This window comes from Taeniopygia guttata, chromosome Z (assembly GCF_048771995.1).
Source record: "Taeniopygia guttata chromosome Z, bTaeGut7.mat, whole genome shotgun sequence".
Taxonomy (NCBI): Eukaryota; Metazoa; Chordata; class Aves; order Passeriformes; family Estrildidae; genus Taeniopygia; species Taeniopygia guttata.
Window position 1 is genome coordinate 64,617,989 of NC_133063.1, and position 15,280 is coordinate 64,633,268.

The 15,280-nt window shown below is 38.7% G+C and overlaps 1 protein-coding gene across 3 annotated transcripts in view; it reads left to right on the top strand.

The window, feature by feature from the left end:
- The window catches only part of LHFPL2 (LHFPL tetraspan subfamily member 2), a 121,275-nt gene that overhangs the window by 48,070 nt on the left and 57,925 nt on the right, over positions 1–15,280 (top strand). For 2 of the 3 annotated variants that reach the window (XM_002189393.7, XM_072922511.1), the window contains exon 2: positions 12,702–12,754. The gene's annotated coding sequence lies outside the window, so the exon portion shown is untranslated. Of the gene's footprint in view, positions 1–754; positions 7,157–12,701; positions 12,755–15,280 lie in introns of those variants that run through there. The other variant, XM_030258617.4, reaches the window with a different exon arrangement.

Consider the following 15,280-nt stretch of genomic DNA (forward strand, 5'->3'; position numbering starts at 1 on the left):
CCTTAGCACCATGCACTGACAAAATTAGCTGATCTCAGCAGTTTACTTTAATCCCAGAATTAATTAGAAAATACTTTTTAAAAATCGTGTCTTTCATCTACCCTGAGCCCTCCCTGTGAAGTTTTCTCAGTCAATGTAGATAATGTAACTCTTGTGCTTGTTGTATGTGGAGGTCAGATGAAGGTCCAAGGTGGTATCATAAGACCATAAATAAAGTAGCTAGACGTATCTGGTCAGTAGAAGTATTAGGCCAGTTGACTAAAATACAGAGGAAATTTGGATGGATGTTTTCATAGTTTCGACTGCTCTTTCTCTTGAGGACTTACTGGAGGAAGAACTTCTTACATTTAATGGCTATCAGTGGGTCGTTTCTTTTGTAATTTGTTCCATCATTTCTTGAGCAAACATGGAACTAAGCATTCAGAGCTAACTGGCAGCTTTCTTCAGTATAACTGTGTAGTTATAGAAAAAGTGCTTTCTTGAGTCTGACATTTCCCAATATGCTTTGATGTTGTCTGCACTTCTTTTGGTAAGTACAGTGAAGAGTTGCTATCTAGTCTTCCTTTCTGTGCTTATCCACATTTTCTAGGGATCAAAAGAAAATTCACACATATCGCTTGAATCTGTGATCTGTTCAAAGGATGCCAACTGTCATACTGTTACAGCCCTGAACATTCTCTCGCTACTACAGTGCTCCATGACAAAACAATGTATTTTTTGTGTTCTACTTCTGCATAACTTTTAAAAGTTACCCGAATTCATAAAATGAATTTTTGCTGACTGGGTAGAGTACTAGGATGTGAAGTGATGATCTTTAGGAAGAAAGTCTAGATTTTGCTTTGCCTTCTTAGTTACAGATTATGACTTCTTAAGAATGTATTAATAATTTCCATCTGAGAGCATCTTATTTTTTTTATCTTACTTAGAAAAGCAACAAAAACATTTAGCATAAAAAGCTTCTTGGACCCATGGTGTTTTGCACTTTGGGATACTATTACACATGCTTGTGATTATCTACTCTGCAAACAATTGTCAGAGAACTTCATCTGTTTTCCAAGTCCCACAGAAGAACAGATGTGGAATTAAGTTTCAAACAATGTACTGTTAATCACTTACATCTGGACACGAAACAAACTGGAACTCAGTGGGAACTGATTGGATGATTTGTTGGTTGAACATGGAGTGGAGAATTTGCATTGTTCTCAGTCTTCATCCTCTGAACAGCCCTTTGGAAACAGTACTAATATATGAACAAGACAAGGGTCTGTTTCAGATATTTTTATTCAGATCTTTTTAGAGAGCCAAAATCTGAGGGGACTATCTGAATGGGGCTGGACTGTATTATGTGGATGAATATGGAAGACAGATTGTGTATGTATGTTAAATTTTCATTTATCTGAGAGCTCTTTTAGTGCTGTAAAGGATACTGAAAAGTAGCTGTATATCATTTGTGTGCTTTCAAAAACTATTACTTAAACCAGTCAGCTTTGCCTGTAAGAGATATAAAGTCCATGTTCAATTGCTGGAAAACTGTAAGAAAACAATTATGTCAGAAAACCTACTCATGTTGTGCTCTAAACCTTAGCATTCGTTGGAAAAATTACTTGAGAAGGCAGCTCATATAACTGCTTCAGAAAGCAGGTTTTGGGGGAGAAAGGATCACTATTTGGGGACTCTAAAACTTAGAGCTTCAAATTTACAGAGTTCTTATTATGGATCAGTACATTTGAAGGTCACTGAGACCTAAGGAATCATTGTATTCTTGTTCTTTGAAATATTTTTTCCCTACTTGGTAAGAAAACTCATGCAGAAAGAACTATACTTTTTCCTTGTCTGATTGCCCTCTTTGAAATATGTATAGGTATAGAAAAATAGTACCTCCTCATAGGAATCTGCATTTTCTGCTGCTGTCAAATTGAATCTGTTGTTAAAATGTGTAGCTTACGTATATGTGATGAATTTCAGTTACTTGATCCCATGTAGCCTGGAAATAATTTGCTTTCCTGAGCCTTTAAAATAAAATAAAGGGAGTGGGGGTGTGAAGAGAGAATCTAATAAATTTATCATTTCTTAAATCTGATGACCTTGGTTAAGCAGACAAGATTATGTCGTATTTCAAGGTTTATAGTAATTCCTTGAAAGTTTTTAAACTCTCTTAGGTGTTTAGCCTTATATTATATTGTAAGGTTAAAAAGGCTGTGAACTCAGCTGTGTATGGCTTTTGGCATGAAAATAAAAGAGTTGCCCCCAAAACTTGAAGATGTTAGTAATGATGCATTTTCCTGCCTCCCACAAAGTTCTCTGCCTAACTGCCTCATTGGCTATTCCTTAACTTCTCACCTTCAGCTTCATCATTATGTTTATTCTGGTAGTAAGCAAATGGCCAAAGCCAATTAAAATGTTAATTCCTATTGAGATAGCAAAATACAGTGTTTTGAGAGATGGAGAGAACAGAAGGATCTTTCAGAAATGTTTGTTATGTTCTAGAGACATGTTGACTCTTAGCTTGACTTTTGGAGAGATCTGTGAAGCTTAGACCAGAGTTTATATATTCTTTAAACAAATCTTTCATATGGACTTCCTAAGGCTGTTTTGCTTCTGCTTTGTGAAGTAACCAGTTTCTTGCTTTTCTTTGTTTTTGGAGAGATCTGCTTGACCTTAATTTTTCATGTTTTCTTTCAAAATAACTTTCTTTCATGGATATTATTTTGTTTATATGCTTTGCAGAAGTAAAGAAAGAGATAATAAAATTCAAAATAAACATCTTTATACCCCCCATCTTGTTTTTTAGCCTTTGTCTAGAATGAAATAAGTGGCTAAATATTTCATATTCTTTAAACATGGCTTTGTGGATGTGGTCGATGTAGACATTGTGTACATTATCAAGACTTAATAAATGTAGTTGTCTTCTGCCTTTAATAATCATAAGCCTGGGATACAGATAATAGATCTGTATGGTGCTGGTAGAACTCAAATGAGAAACAGCATTTTTGATGAGTAATACTTTGAGAACATTTTAAATGGGTTTAGATTGCATGTATTGATTTTAACAGGGGGGTTTGAGACAGTTTCAAGCTATTTAATGCTTTTTGGTTGAGAAGTGATTGGGAGGTATGCTAATATACTTTAAAAAAATCTTTGGATGAGAGGGCCTTTAGCAAGGGAGTTTGTTCCCTTGTTACGCTTCTGTTGTTCCTCGTATTGTTTTGTTAATTTGTTAATGTTGTTAATTTTGTGAATTTGTTTCATCATGTCATCAGCCTCTGACATAGAACTAGAGAGTTTTCTTACCTCTGCTCTTTTTCTTGAAAGGTTCTTGTCAAAATCATCCTCTTTCAGATGATCAAGAACTTATATCTCAGTTTTACTCAGAAATGGATGTTAAATAATAACTTAAAAATTATTTAGAGGCGTTTAAAGGATATTTATAACTTCTTTCAAAGTGCATACTGTGAAGATATGAAGTCTTTGAAGAGGATGTTACTTCATGAAAAACTGAACCTAGATTTTCTGTTTGTATTGCCAGAATATTTCTGAAAAGATTGTTTCTCTAGCAGTGTTTTAAGTAAATTTGCTTCAGAAAAAGCTTAAAATGTCCAAAATTTAAAAGGCATAAAAAAGCATCACTGTAGTATGCAAAAGTACCACTGGTGTATTTTTTAGTTGCTCTTTAATCCCCACCATCACCATGGCTAGTTAATTCTTCCATCTGCAAATTAAATATGCCCTTTGACACTTACCAGGCAGTGGCTAGCTCATTTCCTCTTCCTTGGGTTAGCATCAGAGGCATGGGTTTGTAAGGTCCAGCTGGAAAAGCACGCTGAATAGAAATGGCTCAGGACTTTCAGAGGTATGCAGAAAATGCAGGGTGTCTTCCCTAATTCTGTGTTTGGTTGCTTTGTTAGATATCTTTTCCAAAATGTAAGGAAAGTTCAAGTGTTAAAGCATGTCTGTTTTTATCTGGGAGGGAGAGAAGGTTTGTGCTTAAACCTTTTTTTTTTTAAATTTTTTGTTTAAGATGAAACCACAAAACAATTGGGTTCCTAATTCAGTCATAATGCATCATTACTGGAAAATGCAGGAATGTTATCAGGCAATTTGGGCAGTCTAGTGATTGTTTCATTGATTTGTAATAGTCACATCACCATGATGATACTCTGACTATAATTTTGGCCGGAGTAGGAGGTATGAGATTGAAAACCAAAGACACTGTGTAGCTGTTGCTTTAAAGAGCATGTGTGGTACAGATTAAATAAAAGGATTTGTTATTGCTTATGATATAACAAAACTCCTCAGTTGCCATCTCTAGACCTTCAGGAAAAGATAACTGTCTTGTCTCCCTTGGCAACATTCTCTTCCACTTCTGCCAGAAGACAGCTTTGTTTGTAAATTTAGGATTTTGCAGGCCAGTGTGTGGTAATCTGGGAGCAATAATTCAAATGCTAATAAATACTCTTCAAAAGTTGTTACTTATTAAGCCAGCTGACATTTAGGAAGAATAGCCTGAACTTGACAAGTGATTGCTAAGGAGCATGCCACTGGTTAGAGCATTTGATTAGCAACCACATGTCAGGGCTCTAGGGCACTCTTGTACCTCAACCTCCCCTGAGTCCTGCCCATGCTCTTGCCTGGAGATCCAGAAGTGTATTTTAGCCCAGGGTGGTGCCATCAGTCCGTGTTAGAGCTGTGTTGCCACTCCCCACTGCTGTGGTGTTGACCTGGAGCCTGCCTATGTCTGGTGGTCACTGGGCTGCCCATGGGACCCGTCCTTCTCATCATCTGTGTGCAGACAACAGGTTGTTAGGCAGTGCTGGCCCCAGGGTGGAGCTGCTTTCTGAATCACTTCTTGTCTGGTTCTTCTCTCTGGTGGCCACCTAGAACAGCTCTATGGCCAAAATGGAGCCAAGGAACAATTTTAGTTGATGTACTTAGTAGAGCTACTGCTGCAAAGCTTAGGTTGCCTTGAGTTGGTAGAGGGTTGTACCGAGGAAGACTGAAGCACTGGCTGTGGTGTAACTCATGGTGCAGCTGCGGGAGGGGGACTTGCGGTTTTGCTTTGTAGTCCCTGTGACTCAAAGATGCGACTCAAGAAGCATGGTGTAAAGTGAACTTGTTAAGTGCTTTTACACTGCCTTTAAAATAAACAATTTATGTCCTTTTATCTTCATGGATAATGCTAAAGATAAGGACTCCCAGTGACTTCAGTGAATGTGGGATCAGGCTCATGGCTCATGTTCTATATTGCAAACTTCAAATAAAGATTTATACTTCGCTGAAACAAACCTTATAAGCCAAAACAAATTTTAGATAATAAATTTACTAAAGCCGAATTTGCATGTTTTTTGCTTTGGTTGGTAATGACTGGCTTGTTTAAGAAATGTAATTTAATTTCTTTACCACTCAGTGTTATTGTATTAGGTAAAAGCTAAGAGGGGATCTTTCATCTGCAGTGCAGATCTTTTAATACTTCTGTATTTATTCTGTTTGGTTTTGTGAGAATTGCTACATTTATTAAAATGTATTATTTGCTTTAAACATTTTAATGATGTATAAAACTATGCTGTACTGCTTTCTTGGTTAAGGTGGTGCACTGGGAAAACTGGCATTAAAAGCAGGGATCAGTGTATTAGAAGTACATCTGGCTTTTATTAAGTGTAAACTTCAGGACAGGTGCATTAGGGGAAAATATTTTTGTAGTATGAAATAGGATTTTTTATTCTGTTCTCTTTGAAGCAGCTTGTAAATTAAGCTGCTCTATATGATTTCTAAATTTTCTTTAAACTACATACAGGTAGATATATAGCATGATACTCTAGATTGAACAAATTAGGTAGGTATTAAAAAAAGAAAAACTGGAATTTTTTTTTCTTTTGTAGATTTTTGTGAAAGCAAAAATAATGAGCCTGAGAAGAAATGTTAAAAAAAAAAATCTGTTATATATCTTGAGCTGTTAGCTTCCCATTAATTTAGAGGGCAATTTTACTTGTAAGTAGTTTTTTTAAACCTCCTATCAGTGTATCCCTAAGGAGCATATTTTGTCATTCTTGTTTTGCTGTTATTTCTGAAGGTAGCCTTAATGATGCCTATGAAATACTACTTTCTTTTTTAATTTTATTTTATGTTGTTCTACATTGATAGCAAAAGACAAAGAACCCATTGAATGCATTATTTCTATTCATAGTGACATAATTGGTAATACAGACCTTCCTAAAGTAAGCAAATATTTCTTTGATTTCAGTACTTGCTGTTATATAATACATGGAAGTATCACACAGTAGTATATCTGAAGAAAAAGCTATTTGAAAAGGATGTTTTAAGATACAGCAGATATATCTGTATTCCTTTTTTATTGTATTTGTTCTGGGTAGGCTAAGTATACCCACTTCCTACTGTGTACAAAGACAGGGTATGTGATATGGGAATGTTACCAAACACATTGTGTTCTCTTAGCAGTATCCAGTATATTTGATTTTCTCCTGTTCACTGTAAATAAGAGAACTTTAAATCAATGGCTCTGCTGGTTATAGAGACTCCTTCTCCCTTAGTTGTGCTAAGACATTTATCCCTTGCAAATGAAGAAGGAGCTAAAAATGAAGAGTGTAGTGTTTCCACCTTTTTTGGAGGGGTGGAGTTAATGCAACCAAACTTACAGCTAGCTGAGTAGAAAGGAAGAAACAGATTTTATGTGGTTTTGCTAGCTGTACTAGAAATCTGTTTGAGCTATTGCAAAATCTGCAAGACCTCCTGAGAGAAAGAATGAAAGCATACATGTATTTTTCCAGTTTTGATTTGTTTGGGAGGATTTGGTGTTTTGCAGCATAAGGGAGGTGCCTGTGTGGTGATGGGGCGTGTGGACTTTCTTCTTGTTAGTTTTGTCACAAATGTGGTGACAAAAAGGAGACTTTTAAGATATAATACTTATTTTCCTCTTTTTTCAAAGTTTCAGCATTTTTTTAGTTTTTGTGCACGCATGAGGAAGAACACTGCTGTGCCTTTGGCAAGTGGGTGGCTCTGTGAAAGAGAGGCTTTTCTACAGCGTTCTCAGTGCACTGATCCTGTCTTACCCTGCCTGTACTACTCTTTCTTAGGGAGCTCAGACTCCAAGCAAGGCAATTTTCCTTAAAAGCATCACCTAATGGATTATGCAGACAATCAGGTTTGTTTACATGTACTTAAAATTGATCCTACATTTTTTGGTACTGAGTTTAAGGAAAACAGTTTGGCCCTTTTTGGTCTTGAAAATAGTCTCTGCCTCTATTAACACTGCTGTATTTTCATTGCAATGGTAACTGGTTTTGAGACAGAAAAGTTGAAGAAATCACAGCTGCTTGGTCCAGTTGGTGTTTTTGGTGTTGTTTCCTTTTTTGTTCCTGAATGAATATTCTATGTGACAGGAATTCAGAGGCCATTTTAAGCTATGCTTGACTTTGCAGTGTGCTTAGTACACTTTCCTTTGTCCTCAGAAGCACACTTTGTTGGAAGTTCTGCACCAGCTTTTTCTGTTGTTAAGCCGTCTTCACTAAGAGTGAACTGACTTTCTGTCTTACTTTGTTCATTTATGAACAAAGGTTCTTCATATATCTTGTCCTGATGAATGTATAAAAATGCAGGATTTGCTATTACTGTGGGAAATTCTGTATTTCAGTATTGCTGAATCAACCTAACCTTACTTTTGTCACCTTAATTTATTACTTTTTGGTAGTGGGGATACAAAACTGCTCAAGATTCCTGAAAGTGTTAGCTGAAGGTGAATAATAGTTTGTTTGTAGGATCTTAGCCTGTAGACATGTCGCAGGATATTCTTGGCCTTCCTTGTTGCCAAGGCTAACTGTTGGCTCATGTTTAGACCACTTTCTGCCCAGATCCCTAGCTCCATTTCAGGAAGCCTGCTCTGGGTAGCCAGTGCCCTATTAGGTATTAGTCCATCTCAGGTACAAAAATTCATGTTTGTCCTTGCTTAATTCCATGAAATAGGGTGACAGAAGTTTAGAGGTACATTTTTGGAATGATCAGGCTATGTCGTTCAAGTTTTTGTTGCAGTGGCTTGGGAACTTTTGGATTTCTTCCTAAGTCATATCTGATTTTAAAGTGTTATTATAAATTGCCACAGAATATACAAATAATCTTGAATGGATTTTCATTGGTTAGTAAAATAGAGGAACAGAAAAAGATGTGATTTTGTATGTGTTTAGTTTATGTGTTACTGCTTCATAGAATCACAAGATCACAGGATGATAGTGGTTTGGGTTAGAAGGGATCTCAAAGGTTATGGCTTCCAGCCCCCTGTTATGGGCAGGAACATCCTCTACTAGGCCAGGTTTCTCAAAGCCGCATCCAACCTGGCCTTGGAAGTTTCAGGAATGGGGCATCCACAACTTCTCTGGGCAGCCTGTGCCAGTTCCTCACCACCCTCACATTTCTTCCTTACATCTAGTCTTAACTGCCCTCTTTCAGCCTAAAGCCTCTTGCCCCCTGTTCTGTCACTACTTGCTCTTGTAAAAAGTCACCCTCTTGCTTTCATTTAGGCCCTCCTCAGGCACTGGAAGTCTACTAGAAGGTCACATAATCACAAAACGGATTTTGTTTAAGGGACCCAGCAAAACAGTGAGGAAGACTACACAACCTCTCTGGGCAATCTGTTCCAGTTCGCAACCAGTCACAGAGTAAAGAAGTTCTTCCTCATGTTCAGGGGGAATTTCCTGTGCATCAGTTTCTGGCCATTGCCTCTTGTCCTACTGCTTGTCACCTCTGAGAAGAACCTGTCTATTGTCTTGATACCTCCCTTCAGATACTGACAGACATTCATGAGGTCCCCTCTCACTTGTCTCTTCTCAAGGCTGGACAGGCCCAGCTCCCTCAGCCTGTCCAGTACTCAGGGGTATTGACCACTGTTCCCAGCTTTGTATCATCAATGAATTCGCTGAGGAGGCACCTACCCCTTCATCCAAGCTAGGGATGAATAAGTTAAATAGTACAGCATTTAACCTAGCAGGACACTACTAGGGACAGGCCTCCAACTAGACCCTGTGCCACTGATTGTAACCCTCTGAGATCTGTTGTTCAGCCAGTTCTTGATCCACCACACTGTCCACTCATCCAGCCTACATCCCTGAGTTTGTCTGAGGAAATCTATTGAAGTCAAAGTAGACAATATCCACTGCTCTCCTCCCATCCATCCAGTTGATGGTTTCATTAAAGATGGCAATCAGGTTGGTCAAGGAGGATTTAACTTGAATGAATCCATGCTGACTATTCCTCATCACCCATGTGGATAGCCTTCTGAATGAGATGCTCCCATCACCTTTCCAGGGATCGAGGTGAGGGTGACTGGCTGATAGTTCCCAGGGTCCTCATTCTTTCCCTTGTTGAACACTAGGTTGACCTTTGCTTTCTTCCATTGTGAACAGCCTCGCAGTTGTGTCTGCAAGCACTTGTAAATGAATCCCCATCAGGCCATAAGGACTTGTGAATGTCAAGTTTACCTATATGGTCTCTACCTCAATCTTCCTTGACCAAGGGAAAGTCTTCACTCCAGAACTGCTTGACCCTGGTCTCCTAGGTCAGAGAACCCTGGGTGCTGGTCTTGTCAATGAAGACTGAAGCAAAGAAGACATTCAGTAAAATGTCTTTTTCTTTCTTCTCTTCATTTTCTGTTACAAGAATCCCTCCCTCCATTTAGCAAAAGGACCACATCATTCTTATTTTTCTTTCTTTATTGATGTATTTGAAGAAGTCCTTCTTGTTGTCTTTGACATCCTTGGCCAGATTTAATTCTAGTTGGGCCTTGGCTTTCCTTGTGCCATTTCTTTTTAATTTAACAGCCTCTCTGTATTAATTACAAATGGCCAGATCCTGCTTCCATCTCTTGTGTATTTCCTGCTTACTCTGGATTAATGACAGGAGTTCCTTGTTTATCCACGCAGGTCCCTAGTCTTATTTTCCCAATTTCTTGCTCATCAGTATGCATCATTCTTGAGCCTGGAGGAAGACCAACTGTCTTTGACCTCCATTTCCTACAAACCCTGTTTCCATGGGATTCTTCTAATAAGATTCCGAAAGCCCATGGTTGCAATTTTAGTTGCTGTCCTGCTCTCTCCTCACCAGATACTGAACTTCAGAATCTCATTGTCATTGCAGCCAAGGCTGCCCCCAGCCTTCACACCTCCAACAAGGCCTTTCCTACTTGTTAATACAAGTTTGAGCATCACAGCATTCCTCGTGGGATCCCCTGCTGTGACAGGCACTTGTCATAAATGCTTTCCAGGAATTTCCTGGACTGTTTTTGGGGCTACTTCCAGCTGTTTGTAGAAGGCCTCATTTGCTTCCTCCTCCTGATCAGGTGGCCTGTAGGAACACCCCAGAGTCTTCTCTTCTCCAGGCTGAAGAACTCCAGCTCACTTAGCCTGTCCTCACAGTGCATGTGCTCCAGACCTCCTCTGGACTCCGTTCAGCAGGTTCACGTACTTCTGGTGCTGGGGGCACCAGAGCTGGATGCAGTACTGCAGGTGAGGTTTCACAAGAAGAGAGCAAATAGGTATCATTTCCCTCTTCTCCTGGCCATACTGCTTTGGATGCAGTCCAGGATACGATTGGCTTTCTGGGCTTCAAGTTCCAGATGGTGCTCCAAGTGCTGTTGTATCATCAACAGCCCCAATTCATTCTTCTTAGGACTTCTCTCAATCCACTTTCCACCCAGACTATACTTGTGCTTGAGATTGCCCTGACCCATGTACAAGACCTTTATACTTAGCCTTGTTGAGCTTGAAGTTTGCGCAGGCCCCCTCTCAAGCCTATCATGTTCCCTCTGGATGTCATCCCTGCCCTCCAGTGTCTTGACCACACACAGCCCAGTGACATCATCAAACTTGCTGAGGTGTGCTCAGTCCCGCTGTCCATGTCCCTGACAAAAACATTAGACAATAGTGGTCCCAAAACCAATATCTGAGGAACACCACCAGCACTGGTCTCCACTTGGCCATGATTTTTGAATGCCAACTCTTTGACTGCAACCATTCCTTATCCACTGAGTGGTCTATCTGTTAAATCCACATCTCTCCAATCTAGAGACAAGGACCACATCAGATATTTTTCACAAGTCCAAGTATGTGAAGTCAGTTGTTCTTTCCTCATCTATGACAGTATAATCCCATCATAGAAGGCCAGATTCATTAGAAATAATTTGCCCTTTGTGAAACCATGTTGGCTGCCACCAGTCACCTCCTTATTTTCCATCTGATTTAGCATAGTTTCCAGGAAGATCTTCCCCATTGTCTTGGTGGGCACAGAGGTGAAAATGATTGGCCTGTAGTCTTATCTTCTTCCCCCTTTGTTTTTTTAAACAGAGGTTACAATTCCCTTTTTCCAGTCATTGGGAACTTCACCAGACTACCACAACTTCTTAGATGTGATGGATAGTGGCCTGTTTCCTCAGAATGTATCTCATCATTCTGAGGAGTCCATTCTAATGGACTTCTGCACCATTAGGTTCCATGGACTTGTGCACCTTCAGTTCCTGAGGATGGCTGCAAACCTGATCTTGTCCTACAGTGTGTGGTTTCTCACTGAGCCTTTCCTCAGAAGAAAAATACTCTAGTCCCCTAACCATAACCCTGCAGTCTACAACTTCCTCACAAGTTGAATTGAGTGTTGATCTCTTTGCTGAGCAGTGATATGACATGGGAAACCAGCATGAAGCTGTGTTTTCTGGATATCAGGAAAAGGTTCTTCACTCTGAGGGTGGCTGGGCGCTGGAACAAGCTCCCCAGTGGTCACAGCACCAAGCCTGACAGAGTTCAGAAAGTGTTTGAACAATGCACTCAGTCATATGGAGTGATTTTGGGGATTATCCTGTGCAGAGCCAGGAGCTGGACTCTACTTGTGGGTTCCTTCCAACTCAGGATATTCTATGATACTATGATGATCTTTGTAGTCCTTCACTGGACCCTCTCCAGTAGTTTCATGTCTTTTTTAGCCTTCTGCAATTCGAGCAGTGTAGCTGGAGCACTTGCAGTGAAAACCGAGACAAAAAAGTCATAGAGCACATCAGCTTTCTGTATGGGTAACCACATCTCCTGTTCCCTTGCAGAGAGGGACCACATTTTCCCATCTTGCTTTTATCACCAACATACCTGTAGAAGCTTTTCTTGTTGTTCTTGATGTCTCTGGAGAGGTTTAATTCCATCAGGGCTCTAGCTTTTCTAGCCTTATCCCTGGCTTCTTAGGCATTCTCTCTGTATTCCTCCCAGGCTACCTGTCCTTGCTTCTGCCCTTTGGTTTATGTCTGTCCGTGAGCTCCTTGTTCATCCATGCAGACCTGGCATTTCTGCCTCGTTTCCTTGTTGGAATGTGTAGTCCCTGAGCTTGGAGGAGGTGATCCTTGAATATTAGTGAGTATTCTTGGGCCTTTCTCCCAGCCAGAGTTTTTCCCATGGCTATTTTACCAGACAGATCCCTGAAGACTCTCAGGTCTACCCTCCTGAAGTCCAGGGTTTGTGCTTTTTCTTAGTGCCTTCATGATTGGAGTGATGTCTCGAATGTTTCTAGCCAAGCATAAGTGGCTTGGTAGTGAAATGTTATCCATGTCATATAATCTCTTACAAGCAACATTTTTACCATTCCAGCCACCAGTACTAATTGTTAATATTGTTTTGATGTTTTTGTCCCTGTACCTTTCTTACATTTTGCATCAATTATTTCTATAGGTATTGCCAGGCATCTGAAGTGGTTGACCAAGACCTAAGGATTTGGAACAGTGGTGAGTAAATGAAATTCTGATCATATTTTCTGTGTTTTCACATGCCTTAAGTTTTACTACTATGAAGGAAAGATGAAAGATGTTCAGTAGTTTGTACCTTTTGAATATTTTCTTCTGAGCACCAAGTTCCTGTTCAGAACATTCAGACAACCTTTTAAAGCAGAAATTTTAAGAAGGACAGGATGAGGTAGTCTCATTGTCTGATCTTGATAAATGGAGCCTCTCCTCATATCACCCTGACTTTGAAAAAACTTTAAAGTAACAGTTCAACCTGTACTTATTGAAGTGGTAACTTGACCTATGGTATTAAAATAATGATGCCTGAACTGGCTTTTTGGTGTAATGCAATTTTATATATTTAGCAGTTATAAGATAAGAATTCTAGAATATCTGAAGTAAGTTAATAAATTACTTACTGAATTTGATTTACAAGCCGAATTCCTTTTTCTTTAATCTGCAATCTTTTTAGTTTTTAACTCTGCCTCTGCAAACTGTGGTATCCTTTGTAAAGTTATTCTCCTGATCCCCTATGCTTGCCACTGATTCTTTGCACTGTGTGTGCCAAATATGTATTATTTTGACTAGAGAAGAGTGCAAGAAGGATCTAAGGAAGAACTTTAAAATCTTCAAATACTTTAAAAATTGAGTTTTGTAGTCCTTTTATAAATACATTATTTGCACTTCCCTGTCTGTAGGTGTAGGCTGTCAAAGAGAACCTTATAAATGCACAGATAAAATCAGTGTTACTTGTACTTAATAATCATATAACAGAAGAGAATCATAGAATCATTAAGATTGGAAAAGACCTCCAGCATCATGAAGTCCAACTTTTGACAGAACACCACCATATTATCTAAGGACACAAAGTGCCACATGCAGTTGTTTCTTGAACACTTCCAGTGATGGAATCCCTGTGGAACCCATTCCAGTGTTTAACCACCTTTTAAGTCAAACAATCCTTCCTGATGTCCAGCCTGAACCTTCCCTTGGTGCAGTTTGAAGCCATTTCGTCTTGTCCTGTTGCTGGGTCCTAGGAAAAGAGGCCAAAGGAAGAAGAGTAAAATGATATCTCCAAAAAGTGATTGCATTTTCTTATCAAGAGATAGTTATTTGGAATAATGTAATGTTTCTAGTTCTCTAGTTCTGGTTTCTATGGCAGGGCCAATATACTAGAAATATTTCATATTTAAGGGATTTTGTTTGATTTCAGTGCTGTTGGCAGCAAGTGTTTAGAACCCATGTATTTGTTCCATGTGCTGTTGACTTTGGTGACCAATGGAGTGAGAAGCCTTTGTCTTGTTTTTTTTTTTTCCCTTTAATGGCCTCTGAAAAGTATGTTTGCTCTTAATTTCAAAAATTAGCATTTAGTTACAACTTTGAAGGCATCTATCAGTTTAGAATATTTGCATTCATGTGGGTCTATATTTACTATATCCTCTCTATTTCTGCTAGTATTTAACTAGAAAAACTAGATAAGTGAATTTAAAGTTTTTCAGTTAGTTCTGGATAATTCTTTTTTGCCTATATTTTAATCTGCCCTCCTCTGCCATCCTCCTCTGCCTGACAATTACCAGGACTAAACTGCTGTATCCATGTTATTATCAGTGCACAGAAGGAATGAAAGCATTACAGACAGTTCATATATTTATATTCAACAAAAAATACAGGTATTCTTTTCTTCAAGTTTGATGCTGTTTAAGAACATGATACTTAAAAATTGAAGAGAATCTTATTAAATAGAATTGCTTTTTGGGTTGTGTTACAGACCAGATAAGGGGGGAGTCCTATGACACTTAACAACAGAACAGAAACACTAGCATGTGCATTAATAATCAAACTTAAAAAGCAAATTGAGCGACTGCTAGCAGGAGCAGGGGGGAAACCAGTGTACAGGGTTAAGTGTAGTGGTGATGATAAAATTGCATAAATGATAAGATAAACTCTGTGAGGATCTAATATGTTTAAAAGAAAATTGAAATTCTATCCTCTCCTTCATAACAAAATATGTAAATAATATAGTCTCTCTCTAGAACACTACAAAGTCATTTTGTCTGCATTTAATTCAAAGGCATTGTATAATTTGTCTTGGGGAAACATTTGAAAATAGTTAAACACTTATTTGCATAAAAATCTTCAGTTGTAGCAAAATAAATAAGATTGTAACTGGAAGCAATAAATAAACAACTAAGATAAAACTTTAAAGAATCAAATTACCTTCTGCTAATCTCTTAATAAAATCTTCAGTATTTTGCTTACTCTTTCGAGCATTCACATAGTTCCTCACTTGTGTGTGCTCCTTTTGTTGTAATATAAGTAGGATAGAAGCTTATAATGCCTTTTCTAATAAATATAATTGTTAGACTCTGAAATTGTATTAGTCAAGAAAGCACCAGTTATTTTTGTTTTCCATATAATACTAGCCAAGAAGTGATTGCTTAGTGCAGGGGTGCTAAGATCCTTCCAGGACCTCACGTCACAGCTGGTGGTAAACCACACTCCAGTGAGATGCCTCAGCAAAAGTAGATG